Source organism: Eumetopias jubatus, unplaced genomic scaffold, assembly GCF_037043125.1.
Source record: "Eumetopias jubatus isolate StellerSeaLion01/CBP00866 unplaced genomic scaffold, mEumJub1_p1.0 scaffold_1, whole genome shotgun sequence".
Lineage (NCBI taxonomy): Eukaryota > Metazoa > Chordata > Mammalia > Carnivora > Otariidae > Eumetopias > Eumetopias jubatus.
The window spans coordinates 164,388,709-164,401,609 of record NW_028274807.1 but is presented as its reverse complement, the minus strand read 5'-3'; positions in this window follow the sequence as shown (position 1 = coordinate 164,401,609).

Here is a 12,901-nt window from a genome sequence, read left to right as displayed (position 1 = left end):
CGTGCTCTCTATCTCTCATTCTCTCTCTCTCAAATAAATAAATAAAATCTTTAAAAAAAAAACTAGGTCCATGAGAGTTGTTTTTGTCTTTTTTTAATAGGAGTAATAACAATAATGTGTACCTCACAGGATTAAATGAGATAACACATGGAAAGCACTTAGCACAGAGCCTGGGGTTGAGACTTCAGTACCTGGAGTCTGATTGCCTAGTTTCGAATTTGGACTGCCACTTCCTCATCTGTGACTGAGATAACTCATTTAAACCTCAGTTCCTCAGTTTCTTCATCTGTAAAACGTGATAGTGTCCACCTCTTAGAGTTATAAGGATTTAGTGAGTTTAAGATGTAAGGCACTTGGAACAGTGCCTGGCTCGTATTAAACATAGAAGTGTTAGTTGTAATTATTATAGCTATTTCTTCTCATAATATCATTACTACTTAGGGTAGAGCAACAAAACCACACTTGCTGACCCCCAGGCCATTTCTTCCTTCGGTGGCCCCCAGCTGCTATTTGCCCACACTTCACTTAGGGTGCCTGTGCTTCATTCAAACCTCTCAGCTGACAAGTAAGAGTGGCTATTCATTTTTTTCAAAAATAGTTTATCAAGGTGAAACTCATAACATAAACTTAACCCTATTAAAGTGAACAATTCAGTAGCATTTAATATGTTCACAGTATTGTGCAATCACCACTTTTTTTTTTTAAGATTTTATTTATTTATTTGACAGACAGAGAGCGAGAGCAGGAACACAAGCAGGGGGAGTGGGAGAGAGAGAAGCAGGCTTCCCGCGGAGCAGGGAGCCTGATGCGGGGCTCGATCCCAGGACCGTGGGATCATGACCTGAGCCAAATGCAGATGCTTAATGACTGAGCTACCCAGGCGCACCCCTGCAATCACCACTTCTAGTTCCAAAATATTCCCATCACTCCAAAGCAAAACCCCTTACCCATTGAGCAGTTTCTCCCCATCCCATTCCCACCCACCCCCTGACAACCACCAAGATGCATTCTATAACTGAGGATTTATCTTTTCTGGATATTTCATATAAATGGAATCAGGCAACATGTGACCCATTTGTCTGGTTCTTTTTACTTAGCATATGTTCTCAAGGTTCATCCACGTGGCAGCATGAATCAGTACTCCATTCCTTTTTATGACTGAATAATATTCCACCATACACAGTTGGTTGATAGACATTTGGGCTGTTTCCTTCTTTAGGCTATTGTGAATAGTGTTGCTGTGAGCATGCGTATATATGTAGTGTTGGAGTACCTAATTTCAGTTCTTTCAGGCATATACCTAAGAGTAGAATTGCAGGCATCATCTTGCACCCGACTGGGTTGCATGTCCTCTACTTTACGAAACTCTGGCTTGGTGGTAGGAAAGGTCAAAAGAGTTAGAGTTTTTAGAAAAGAAAGAGGAATGGGGGCAGAAATGAGTCAGAGTTTGGAGGAAGAATGGACATGCCATGATCTCAGATCAAAGAGAGGAGGGAAAGAATAGGTGTCATTGGCTGGGGGGAGGCTAACATGGAAACTTACCTGGGTGTTGGAATGTTCTATTTAATTTGGGAGGTAGTTACATGGGTGTGTTTGTATGTATGTGTATGTGTGTGTAGAAATTGATATGTGTTCTTTCTATACATATGTTACACCTCAATAAAAAATTCTTTGTAAAGATGTACAAGGTCTTTAAGCCTGGCAAAAAGGATGAATTTTTCAGGTGAAGGAAAGAAAAACAAGTGATAGCTACCATTTATGGGAACTTTTCATGTATCAGGCATTTTACACAATCACCCGTACACATTACTACCTGAAATTTCTGATCTTCAAATGAGGAACCCTTCTGAGAGAGTAATTAATCCAAGGACAAAGCTAGGGAAGAGATGGAGAAGGGGTTTGGACCTGTTCATTTGTTCATTCATTCATCATTCAGTTGATAAAGATTTTCCGTCTGCCTATCATGTGCCAGCTCCTGTGTTAGCCCTGGACCCATGGCAGTGAATAAGCCAAGGTCTTTGCCCTGAAGGATTTGAAGGTCTGATGGGGGAGGACATGCAGCAAACTGGGAAACAAATCAACATAAGAACTAAGATCATGGTCAATCGATGAAGGGAATGACTACAGAATGATAGAATGGGAAGGGGGTGTGCTTTTAGGCTCAGCAGCCATGGAGGGCCTCTCTTAGGGAGTAAGATAAAGCTGGGCAATGAAAGATGAGGAAACCAGGGGACGAGCAGCTGGAATGGCATGTGAAGGGCCATGAAGTGGGAAAGGAGTGTGGGCCAGTGTGGTTTAGAGCACAGAGAATGAGGGAGAGTGAGGTGGGAAGAGAACAAAGGATGGAGTCATATCCAGTCTGACTCCCACATCTTCCATGCCTTTCCATACCATCCTGCCTCCCCAGTGAGTTTAATTTTAGTTACAGAGGAGTTTGAAGTGTGGGCCTGACCTGGGCTGGGCTCTGGGAGAGACAGAGCCTTGTAAACAAACAGTTACCCCACCTGGTGATCCAAATGTGCTCTAAGGGCGAGCTGACCGGAGTTCTGTGGTACCACTCAGAGGAGGGAGGGAGTGCCCGGTTCTGTCAGAGAGGCCTCCACAGAGGCAGCACTTAGGCTGAGTCTTAAAGGAGAAGTCAGAATTTTCCAGACTGAAAAGAGTTGGGAGGACAGGGCAGGAGGTGGGAACAATATGGGCAAAGGTATCAAGATGTGACTTTGCAGATAAGTCTGGGAAACAGCATGAAGTTCTCAGTTGAAGACTGCCTCCCCGAGGCAGAAGAGAATAGTAAAGGGGAGGTCTGGAGGGGCAAAAGATATCTCCCCTAGAGTCAATCTCCCTTAAGCCATAATGAGGCAGTCCTCAACAGGGGCGGAGGAGTGGTTAAGGGACTAGCTACTGGGGTGTCAGCTACAATATACATGTTGTAGTATCTTATACAGGAAAGCCTAAAGCAGTCATCTTGGAAACCAAATCAAAATTAATACCTGGGCTCTCTCAGAAGTTACTTGGGGGCATGTACACTGGAACAATCTCTATAGAAGTCAATTTCGCAATATCAAAATTATAAATGTGTATACTTTTTGTCAAAGATAGTCTTCTGGAAATTTATCCTACAGATACACTTGTGTGTGAAATGATTATGTACAAGGTTATTCCTTGCTACATTGCTTGTAATCTAAACAAAGAAATGTCATGCAGTTAGGTGAAAGATGAACTCTCTTATGTACCGATATGGAAAGATGGCCAAGAAATACTGTTGAAGGAAAAAAAAAAAGGCACAAAACGGTGTGAACTGTATGCTTTTTGGGAAAAGGAAGAAAAACATCTGCTTAAATTAAGTCTGAAGGACACAAAATGCTACTAACAGTGATCACAGGCGAGGAGGAAGGTGGGAGCTGGGAGTATGGAGTATAGGAGGGGAAAAAGCAGTTTGCACTGACTTACATTTTATAATTTTTATTTACGTTTTTCTTGTTTCTCGTGTTTTCTTTCCTTTTTAATTTTTAAAAATCTTTTCTATCTTAGTTGTATTCATTTTTTTCTGTCTTAAACTTCTAATAATTTTTAATTGTTTAACCATGCGAATGTGTTACCCACTCAAAAATTTAATTAAAACAAAACAAAACAAAAAACAGGCCTGGAAGTGCAGTGAAATGGTCCACACTGGAAACAGAGATTGAGAAGGGGGGAATAAGAGACAGAGGGGAGAAGGGGCTCAACAGTCTGTCCCACAGCCCTCTCACCTTCTCCAGTGTTCACATTCCACACAAACTACCCACCCCAGCCCCCCAACTCAATGTGACCTTCACCAGGACACTAACCAGGGACCCTAAGGGCTATGCCCTCCGCTGCCTGGCCCACCTCTCCAGGCTTCCCAGAACCACATCCTTTCTTCCATGCTAGCTCCTCAGCTACAGAGCCCCGAGATAAAAGGTGCCCTGCTGGGGCGCCTGGGTGGCTCAGCCATGAAGCGTCTGCCTTGGGCTCAGGTCATGATCCCAGGGTCCTGGGATCAAGCCCCTGCGTCAGGCTCCCTGCTCAGCAGGAAGCCTGCTTCTCCCTCTCCCACTCCCCCTGCTTGTGTTCCCGCTCTCATTGTGTCTCTCTCTGTCAAATAAATAAAATCTTCAAAAAAAAAAAAAAAAAGGTGCCCTGCCTAGGCAGCCCCACATGCAGCAACTATGGGGTCCACCCGCCTCTTGGGCGTGGCCAATGCACAGCCTTTTCCCACCACTTCCTTGGCTAACCTCTACCTGCCTCCTCCCAGCCTCAGACCACACCTCAGGGGTGACGACCCACCCCCAACAGGAGCCTGAGCCCCTGTTTACTGCCCCCTTTCCAGCAGATTGCTAATGCAGCAGTTGCTGAGGAGAACACACGTTTTTTGCCTTGCTAAACCCAACCCTTCACCTCTCCTCTGTACAGAAGGGTAAGCCCTGGGCTCTGAAGTCAGACAAATAAGAGATCAAATCCCAGCCCTGCCCTCACTGCTGTGATTCTCGGCCTCTCCCTCGGGTGGTGCAGGAGCTGGAAGAGTTGCCGTCAGGGGTTACTGGGAGGAAATGAAACAGGAAAGTACAGGCCCCGGCACGCAGTAGGTGCTCAGCGAGCACTCCTCCTCCCTTCCCTCTCCAACGCCTCTCCCTGACATACTGCTTTCTGCTCTAACTGGACAAGTCTGCCAAACGTGACGAAGAAAAACACCAGCACTTTCGTATGTCCCTTTCCCCCTTCCACCCTGATTCTTTCTTTTCTTTCCCCTTAAATTTTTAGGGCCAAATCTGTCTAAAAATGGTCTAGACTCAGGCTCAATTCTCTCACTCATCCCTCCACTAAGCCCCAACGCTCTGCCTTCCACCGCCACCTTCGAAATGCCTCTCCTTCACACCGAAACATCCCTCCAGAAGAGTTGCTCAAGCCCAGGCCTCAGTGCCCTTCACGACATTTGGTAAAGGGCATCCTCTCCAAGGTCACTGGTCTGACTCCTCCCGTCCCGGGAATGGCACCTGTTCTCCTCTCAGGCCTGTGGAACCCAGCACACTAGGTGAAGCAGGTCATGCTATTCCCTCTGCTGGAAATGTTCTTCCATATATATATATATATATATATATATTAAGATTTTATTTATTTATTTGTCAGAGAGAGAGAGCACAAGCAGGGGAAGCAGCAGGCAGAGAGAGAAGCAGGCTCACCGCTGAGCAGGGAGCCCGATGCGGGGCTCGATCCCAGGACCCCGGGACCATGACCTGAGCCAAAGGCAGACACTTAACCGACTGAGCCACCCAGGTGCCCCACTCCTCCCTATTTTTAATCCCAGCTCAACATCCATGTCTCCACGGAGTCTCCTCTGGCAGCTGCAACCTACAATGTTCTGTCCTTTCTCTGAATTTCCATGTGACTCCGCCTGCTTTAGCCCACACCTTATTATGCAGCCTTTTCTTGACCTCTCCTTGCCTCAGCGGGCAGGAAAGCTACCGTCTTTGGAAGCAGACATTGAATTTCCATCTCCTGTTCCATTAGCCATGTGACTCCAGGCCAGGCAAACAAGCTACTCCATCTGTCTGAGAGATTTTCTTGTCCGTGAAATGGGGATAATACGCCCACCTCACAAGACTTTGGTGAAGCTGAGATCCTATTAAAGTGTTTTGTGTTGAGGAGGCACACCTGGCTGGCTCGGGCACCAGTCGGTGGAGTGTGTGATGCTTGATCTCAGGGTTGTGAGTTCGAGTCCCAGGCCAGGTGTGGAGATTTCTTAAAGATAAAAATCTTTTTTTTAATTTTTTTTTAAAGATTTTATTTATTTTATATAGAAAGAGAACACAAGCAGGGGGAGCAGCAGAGGAAGCAGAGCAGCAGAGGAAAGAGAACACAAGCAGGGGGAGCAGCTCAGAACACTGAGCAGGGAGCCTGACTCAGGACTCGATGCCAGTACCCCAGGATCATGACCCAAGCCGAAGGTAGATGCTTAACAACTGAGCCCAGGCGCCCCAAAATAAAAATCTTTAGAAAAAAAAAAAGCATCTTGTGTTGGGGAGAGCCAGGGTGGGCTTCCTGGGCATGAGATCAGTGCCATCACACAGGGCCCCCACACTCAGAAGGCCCAGCTCTTGGGGTTTAAAACTCTGTGGTCTCTGTTTTGAAATGCATAATAAATTTTATCTTTGAATTTGTGTTTTGTTAAGTGAAGTCCGGTAGGACAATGGAGCTTACACCCCAGAGGCTTGGAAGCTCTGCTCACAAGTGGTCCTGCCTCCTGTCTCCCTGGTGGTTCTCAGCAGCCTATTCCCCTTCCTTTCTGGCACTCGCCTCCGCCCCCAACCTGAGCCGGGTCCTGCCCAGCCTCACTGTCTCCACTCCCACCCAGCAACCTTGGCGGTCCTGTAGCCCAGGGGAGGCCTAGGCACAGGTGAGGGAGAGGGCATGTTTGATCTTGATATGCCCTCCCCAGTGTGTCAGGACCACTGTACATTTGGCAGGCAAGGTGGGGGCGTGGGGGCCCTCATTTCCACCTCTGATCCAGGTACTGAGCACCACCTGGCACAGAGGCTGCAGTCCCTTAAGGGTCACACTATCCACCAGGAGTTGAGATGGTGCGTCCAGGGAAGGGGAGATGGACTTTCCTGCTTCCGGCCCAGGTCTAGCCTTTCAGTCTGGCAGCCAGCCCGGAGGGGGACTCCAGCAACCAGCAGACACACACAGCCGTCAGGGTCTGCACTCGCCCTAAGTATCCCTGCGCCCAGGGAATCCGACACTAAAGAGCGCAGACGAAATACCATGATGAGGTGAGAGAGAGAAAGGAAAAAGTTCTACACTTTAATGCCTTTAAAGTCATTTTATTCCTACTTTATGAACAAGGGGCCCCACATTTTCATTTTTGTGCTGGGCCCCACAAATTATGTCGACGACCCTGGAGAGAAGCCAGGAGGGCCCTATGGCCCTGGAAGCTTCTCCACAAACAGTCATAGAGGTTACACTGACAAGAATACAAGAAAGCACTCATCATACAATTTAACCTGAAGCCTTATCAGTGGACCACATTGGCTCTGGTAGACTATTACTCCGGTTGCCCATTGTGTAACAGGCCACTCCGAACTTAGTGGTGTAAAACAGCAAACATTTTGTTATGCTCCCAGATTCTGTGGGTCAGAAATGCAAACAGGGCCTGGCAGGGATGGCTTGTCCAGGGTCAGGACTCTGATGGCTGGAGGTGATCTGAATAGCTGGGGCTGGAGGGTCCACTTCCAAGATGGTTTGTCACTCCTATGTCTGGCAGCTCTGTGGAGATGGCCGGAAGGTATGTGTGGGGGAACGGGGAGTGGTTAGCCAGGACTGTCTGCCAACGTACCTCCAGTTGGCCTTTCCAGCACGGTGGCCTTGGGGGAGTCAGAATTCCCACATGGCGTTGCAAGAGCACCAGTAAACAAGGCAGAAGCTGCGCAGTCTTTTATGACTCAGTCACCTAGCCTCACTGCCAGTGTACTCGGCCGGTGGAAGCAGTCACAGTGCTGCCCAGATTTAAGTGCAGGGGACACAGACTCCAGCTCTTGATGGGCAGGGACTGGCAAGGTTACAGAAACTCATGTGGGATACAGCCATCTGTGAAAAGGACAATCAGCCACAACTATGAATTAAGTTTCCAAAATAAATGGTGTCATTACCTTGTAAAGAGCATTATTAATTTGCGTTATGCTGGAAATGGGGGGTTATGGTTTAAACACATTACTTTGTTAACTATAAGCATTTAAAATACATCATGCGCTCTTTTTAATATGGGCTTTGGCACTTGTGCACGTAAAAAAAAAAAATACACCAGGAGCGTCAAAAGATGGAAGTGGCTCAGGCCTCTCTCAGTCTCTGGAATGAGGGCCATATTATTCAGTTCTGCGATATTCTACCACCCTCATCCCCCAGCATGTACCGCTGAGCATACAGTTGGTGCTTAATATACACTTATTTCACTATTCGCTAAGGCAGAAGAACTGTGGCTCCAGCTTGGAAGCAAATCCTAAGGCTTCCTGAACAACTAAAACTTTAATTTCGGGTTATTTCATTGTCACCGATGTCCAGAGTCTAAAATGGGTACAGTTTCCTCCATTAGCTTGGGTTGGCTGATTCCAAAGGGAGAATGAAATAATCAGGGCTAGAGCAGTGCTTGCGTTGCTTTGTTTTGCATAAACCTTATGGACAAACATCTCAGTTCCCCAATTCACTCTCCATTATCAGTTTATTTCAATGAACATTTACTGAGCACATACTGCATGCCAGGAGCCACATACTGAGCCTGCCACTGGAGATGTAAAGATGCCCAGCATGGTCCCTGCCTTCCAGGGGGCTCACTGTGCAGAGGTCGAGGTAGGGGGAGAAAGGGAGGAACAAATTAAACACAGCCACGTGTGAGAAACTCAAACATAGCATACGGTCTAGACAGCGCTCAGTGTTACACAGAGCATGTGATCCAGGGTTGGCCAATCAAACTGGCACATGGTACTGGTCACTGTGATTGGTTCAGGGATGGGCACATGACCCAATCAGATCCAACCAAAGTGAATCTCCAGCTTTTTGAAGCCGCTCCGAATGAGTCTTCTGAATTTTCCCATGGACTTGAACTGTGAGGGGCCTGGGGCTGCCTCAGCTACCTTTGCACAGTTGAGAGCTGAGCCTGGAGGCTTGCAGGGTCCTTAACATCTGTTAAGCACTGAAACCAACCTGACCTGCAACCAGCCAGACCTGGGCTCTTCAGTTCCAGGCAGCATTTTACATTCCCCTTTTCTAAACTTAAAACCATTGAATTAGTGTTTTTTTTAAGATTTTGTTTATTTATTTGACAGAGAGAGACACAGCGAGAGCAGGACCACAAGCAGGGGGAGTGGGAGAGGGAGAAGCAGGCTTCCCGCGGAGCAGGGAGCCGGATGCGGGGCTCGATCCCAGGACCCTGGGATCATGACCTGAGCCGAAGGCAGATGCTTAACGACTGAGCCACCCAGGCGCCCCAGTAGTTAATCTTAATTAAGAAAACATCAATATACCCAAAATGAAAATCCAAAACAAAGATCAATCTTGGCTGAAAGTCCAAAGCTGAAGGTGAAAACGAAGTCTGTCAAATATTTTCTGCATAATTCTTACTTATCTCTGTATTTATCCTTCCTGATGTTTACTTACAGCAATAAATAAATTCATAAAACCTCAGAGTCCAAGGAAATATTAGAGACCCTTGGTGCAAACCTCACTGCCTCTGGTACTTGGCAGTGAGTGAGCAGGCCTGAAGGAGGGGCCGGGTGCTCTGGCTCCCAACCAGCCAGGGGGAGAGGAGAGCCCAGTGACTTTAGACCTCAGATCAGAAGCATGGCTGGCTCAGTGGGTGGAGCCTGTTACTCTTGATCTCGGGGGTGTGAGTTCAAACCCTATGTTGGGTGTAGAAATTACTTAAAAATAAAATCTTAAAAAAAAAAAAAAAGAACTCAGATTAAAGCCCAGTGTCACTGGATGGTTCAGTCAGTTAAGTGTCAGACTCTTTTTTTTTTTTTAAAGATCTTATTTATTTATTTGTCAGAGAGAGCACAAGCTGGGGAAGCAGCAGGCAGAGGGAGAAGAAGGCTCCCTGCAGAGCAGGGACCCCGATGCTGGTCTCGGGTCTCGATCCCAGAACCCTCAGATCATGACCTGAGCTGAAGGCAGATACCCAGCTGACTGAGCCACCCAAGTGCCCCAAGTGTAAGACTCTTGATTTCAGTTCAGGTCATGATCTCAGGGTCATGACATTGAGACTTTGGGCTCCGTGCTCAGCGGGGAGTCTGCTTGAGATTCTCTCTCTCCCTCTGCCCCTCTCTCCAGTGTGGGCTCTCTCTCTCTAATAAATAAATAAATCTTTAAAAAAAAAAAAACTGTGTGACCTTGGACAGGGGCCTAACCTCACAGAACATTGGTTTCCTTATCTGTAAATGGAGCAAATACTGACCTCACAAGGTTATTGAGAGAATTGAGATAAGATATGTAAAGAGCTTGGCATCAAGCAGGGATCCAATAAATGTCCCTTTGCTCTGCCTTTTCAAACAGCTTCCACACTTCAGATTATTTCTCTAGAATAGAGTTCCAGGAGTGGAATTACTGGATCAACTGGAATAAACATTTTTATGGCCCTTGATCTATATTGGCAGCTTGTTTTCTAAAAGGGCGCTGCCACCGGCAGCATGGGAAATAGCCAGTTTCACCATCACTGCGCCGGCACAAAAATACCATGATCTTTTTTCTGTCGGTTATTAGAAAAAGAAAAGTACTTTATCACGGCTTTAAAAAAGTACTTTATCACTGCAGCTCTTTGATTAATCATGCAGGTGAATATTTTCCCGCATATCCGTTTTCTGACTTAACCTGTTCATGACCTTGCACTGTGGGGGTATTGGCGTTTTTTTCTTACCAACATGTGTGAATTCTTGTGAATTATTCCCTTCTTAAATATTGATGGCAAATGTTTGTTCCTAGTCTCTCTCTCTCTTTTTTTCCCTTGCCTTTTTATTTTGGAGCTGTTTCATTTATTTGTAGTGGTTTTGTAGTTAGTTATTACTGTTGTGCCAGTTTGGGAGGGTTTTAAGCAACAGTGTCTTTCACCTGTATTTTGTGTTTTTCTTTATGATTTATTCCGTAACTTTTAAGATGTCTCTCCGGAGGGTAGATTATTTTTGAGGAACCAAACGTTATAGGTTGAATTGTGTCTCCCCAAAGGCTGTGTTGAGGTCCTAATCCCCAGCACCTGCTAATGTGGCCTTATTTGGAAATAGAGTCTTGCAGATGTGACCAAATGGAAATGAAATCATATGGGAGTAGGGAGGGCGCTAGCCAAATAGGACTGGTGTCCTTATTAGAAGAGGAAAAGACTGACACACAGGGAGAAGGCCACGTGATGACAGAGGCAGAGATTAGAGTGAGGCGGCTGCAAGCCACGGACAGAACACTGCCAGACACCACCAGGGCGGGGAAGGACTGCACCCAGAGTCCCAGAGAGGGTACAGGCCAGCCGACACCTTGATTTCGTACTTCTGGCCTCAAGAACCACGAGACTAAACGTCTGATTGTTTAAGCCACCCAGTTTGTAGAACTTTGTTATGGCAACCCTAGAAACTAATATAGACACCAAGTGAAGGCCAAATTTTCCTATCAAAATTGGAACCAAGGAAAACTGGACAGAGATGATCTCACACGGAACATGGAAGTGCCAGGCATGGAGAAGAATGGGACCAAGAGTGCTGTTTTCTGAGCCCCTAGGAAAATACCAAAATTCCAAAATGAAACTCAAATGATTGAAAGATTTAAATATAAAAATGAAACCATAGACATTCCAGAGGAAAACGTGTGAAAGTTAAAAAAAAATAGTTTTTTCAGCATAGGGGAGGCATTTCTAAGCATAATACAGATGCCAGAAGCTGTAAAAGAAGGTTAATAAATTCAACAATAAAGTCAACTTTCTGCATGGTAATAAAATACCTTAAACAAGAGCAAAGGTCAAGTGGCACACTGGGGAAAAAAATACTTGTAATTCAATTAACAACGAATTGGTTTCTCTACTATAAAAAGAGCTCCAAAATCAATAAGAAAAGACCAAGTACCCAACAGAAAAATAGAAGATAGGAACAGACAATTCACAAAAAGGAACATGCAAATAAATCAAACAGAGAGAGATACCCACCAGGGGCGCCTGGGTGGTTCAATCCTTAAGCGTCTGCCTTCAGCTCAGGTCATGATCCCTGCATGGGGCTCCCTGCTCAGCAGGAAGCCTGCTTCTCCCTCTCCCACTCTCCCTGCTTGTGTTCCCTCTCTCGCTGTGTCTTTCTCTGTCAAATAAATAAATAAAAATCTTTAAAAAAAAAAAATCACCTCTTAATTACTTCCCAAATATTTTCAGTGTATTTTTGACTGTAAAGGCAGAAGGTTAAGACCATAATCACTGGGTGACATCTTTTTTTTTTTAAAGATTTTATTTATTTATTTGAGAGAGAGAGCATGTGTGTGCACAAGTGGGGGGGAGGGCAGAGGGAGAGGAAGAGACTCCCCTTGGAGCCCGCCCCGGGGTTCCATCCCAGGAATCCAAGACCACTACCGGAGCCAAAACCAAGAGTCGGGCACTCCGGACCAAGCCACCCCGGCGCCCCCCACTGGGTGACCTCTTAAGATTCTTTGCAGTGCTGGGACTCTGTGACCCGTGATTGTTGCTGTCATTATTTTTACCTGTTAGCATCATCTGAGCATCAAGACATCAATTGTAGTAGAAAAAAACAAGTATAGCATAATGGTTAGCAGTAGTGTGGCTTGACTGCTCAGGTTTGATTCTTGGTTATACCATTTGCTAGTTGTGTGGCCTTGGGTAAGTCATTTGACTGTTGAGCCTGTTTCCTCACCTGTAAAATGGAGATGATGTAGTGCCTGTTTCCTAGGGTTATTAAAAATTAATGAGTTGGGGCGCCTGGGTGTTGCAGTCATTAAGCACCTGACTCTTGACTTCAGCTCAGGTCATGATCTCAGAGTCATAAGATCGAGCCCTGCCAGAGGCTCTGCACCGAGTCTGCTTAAGACTCTCTCTCCCTCTCCCTCTGCCTGCCACTCCCCGCCCCCCCAAATAAATAAATCTTAAAAAAAAAAAAGAATTCGGGTGCCTGGGTGGCTCAGTTGGTTAGGCAACTGCCTTCGGCTCAGGTCATGATCCTGGAGTCCCAGGATCGAGTCCCACATCGGGCTCCCTGCTCAGCAGGGAGTCTGCTTCTCCCTCTGATCCTACCCCCTCTCATGTGCTCTCTCTCTCTCTCATGCTCTCTCTCTCAAATAAATAAATAAAATCTTTAAGAAAAAAAGAATTAATGAATTGATGCTAACTCACTTGAATTTAAATTTAAAAAATTTTAAAAGC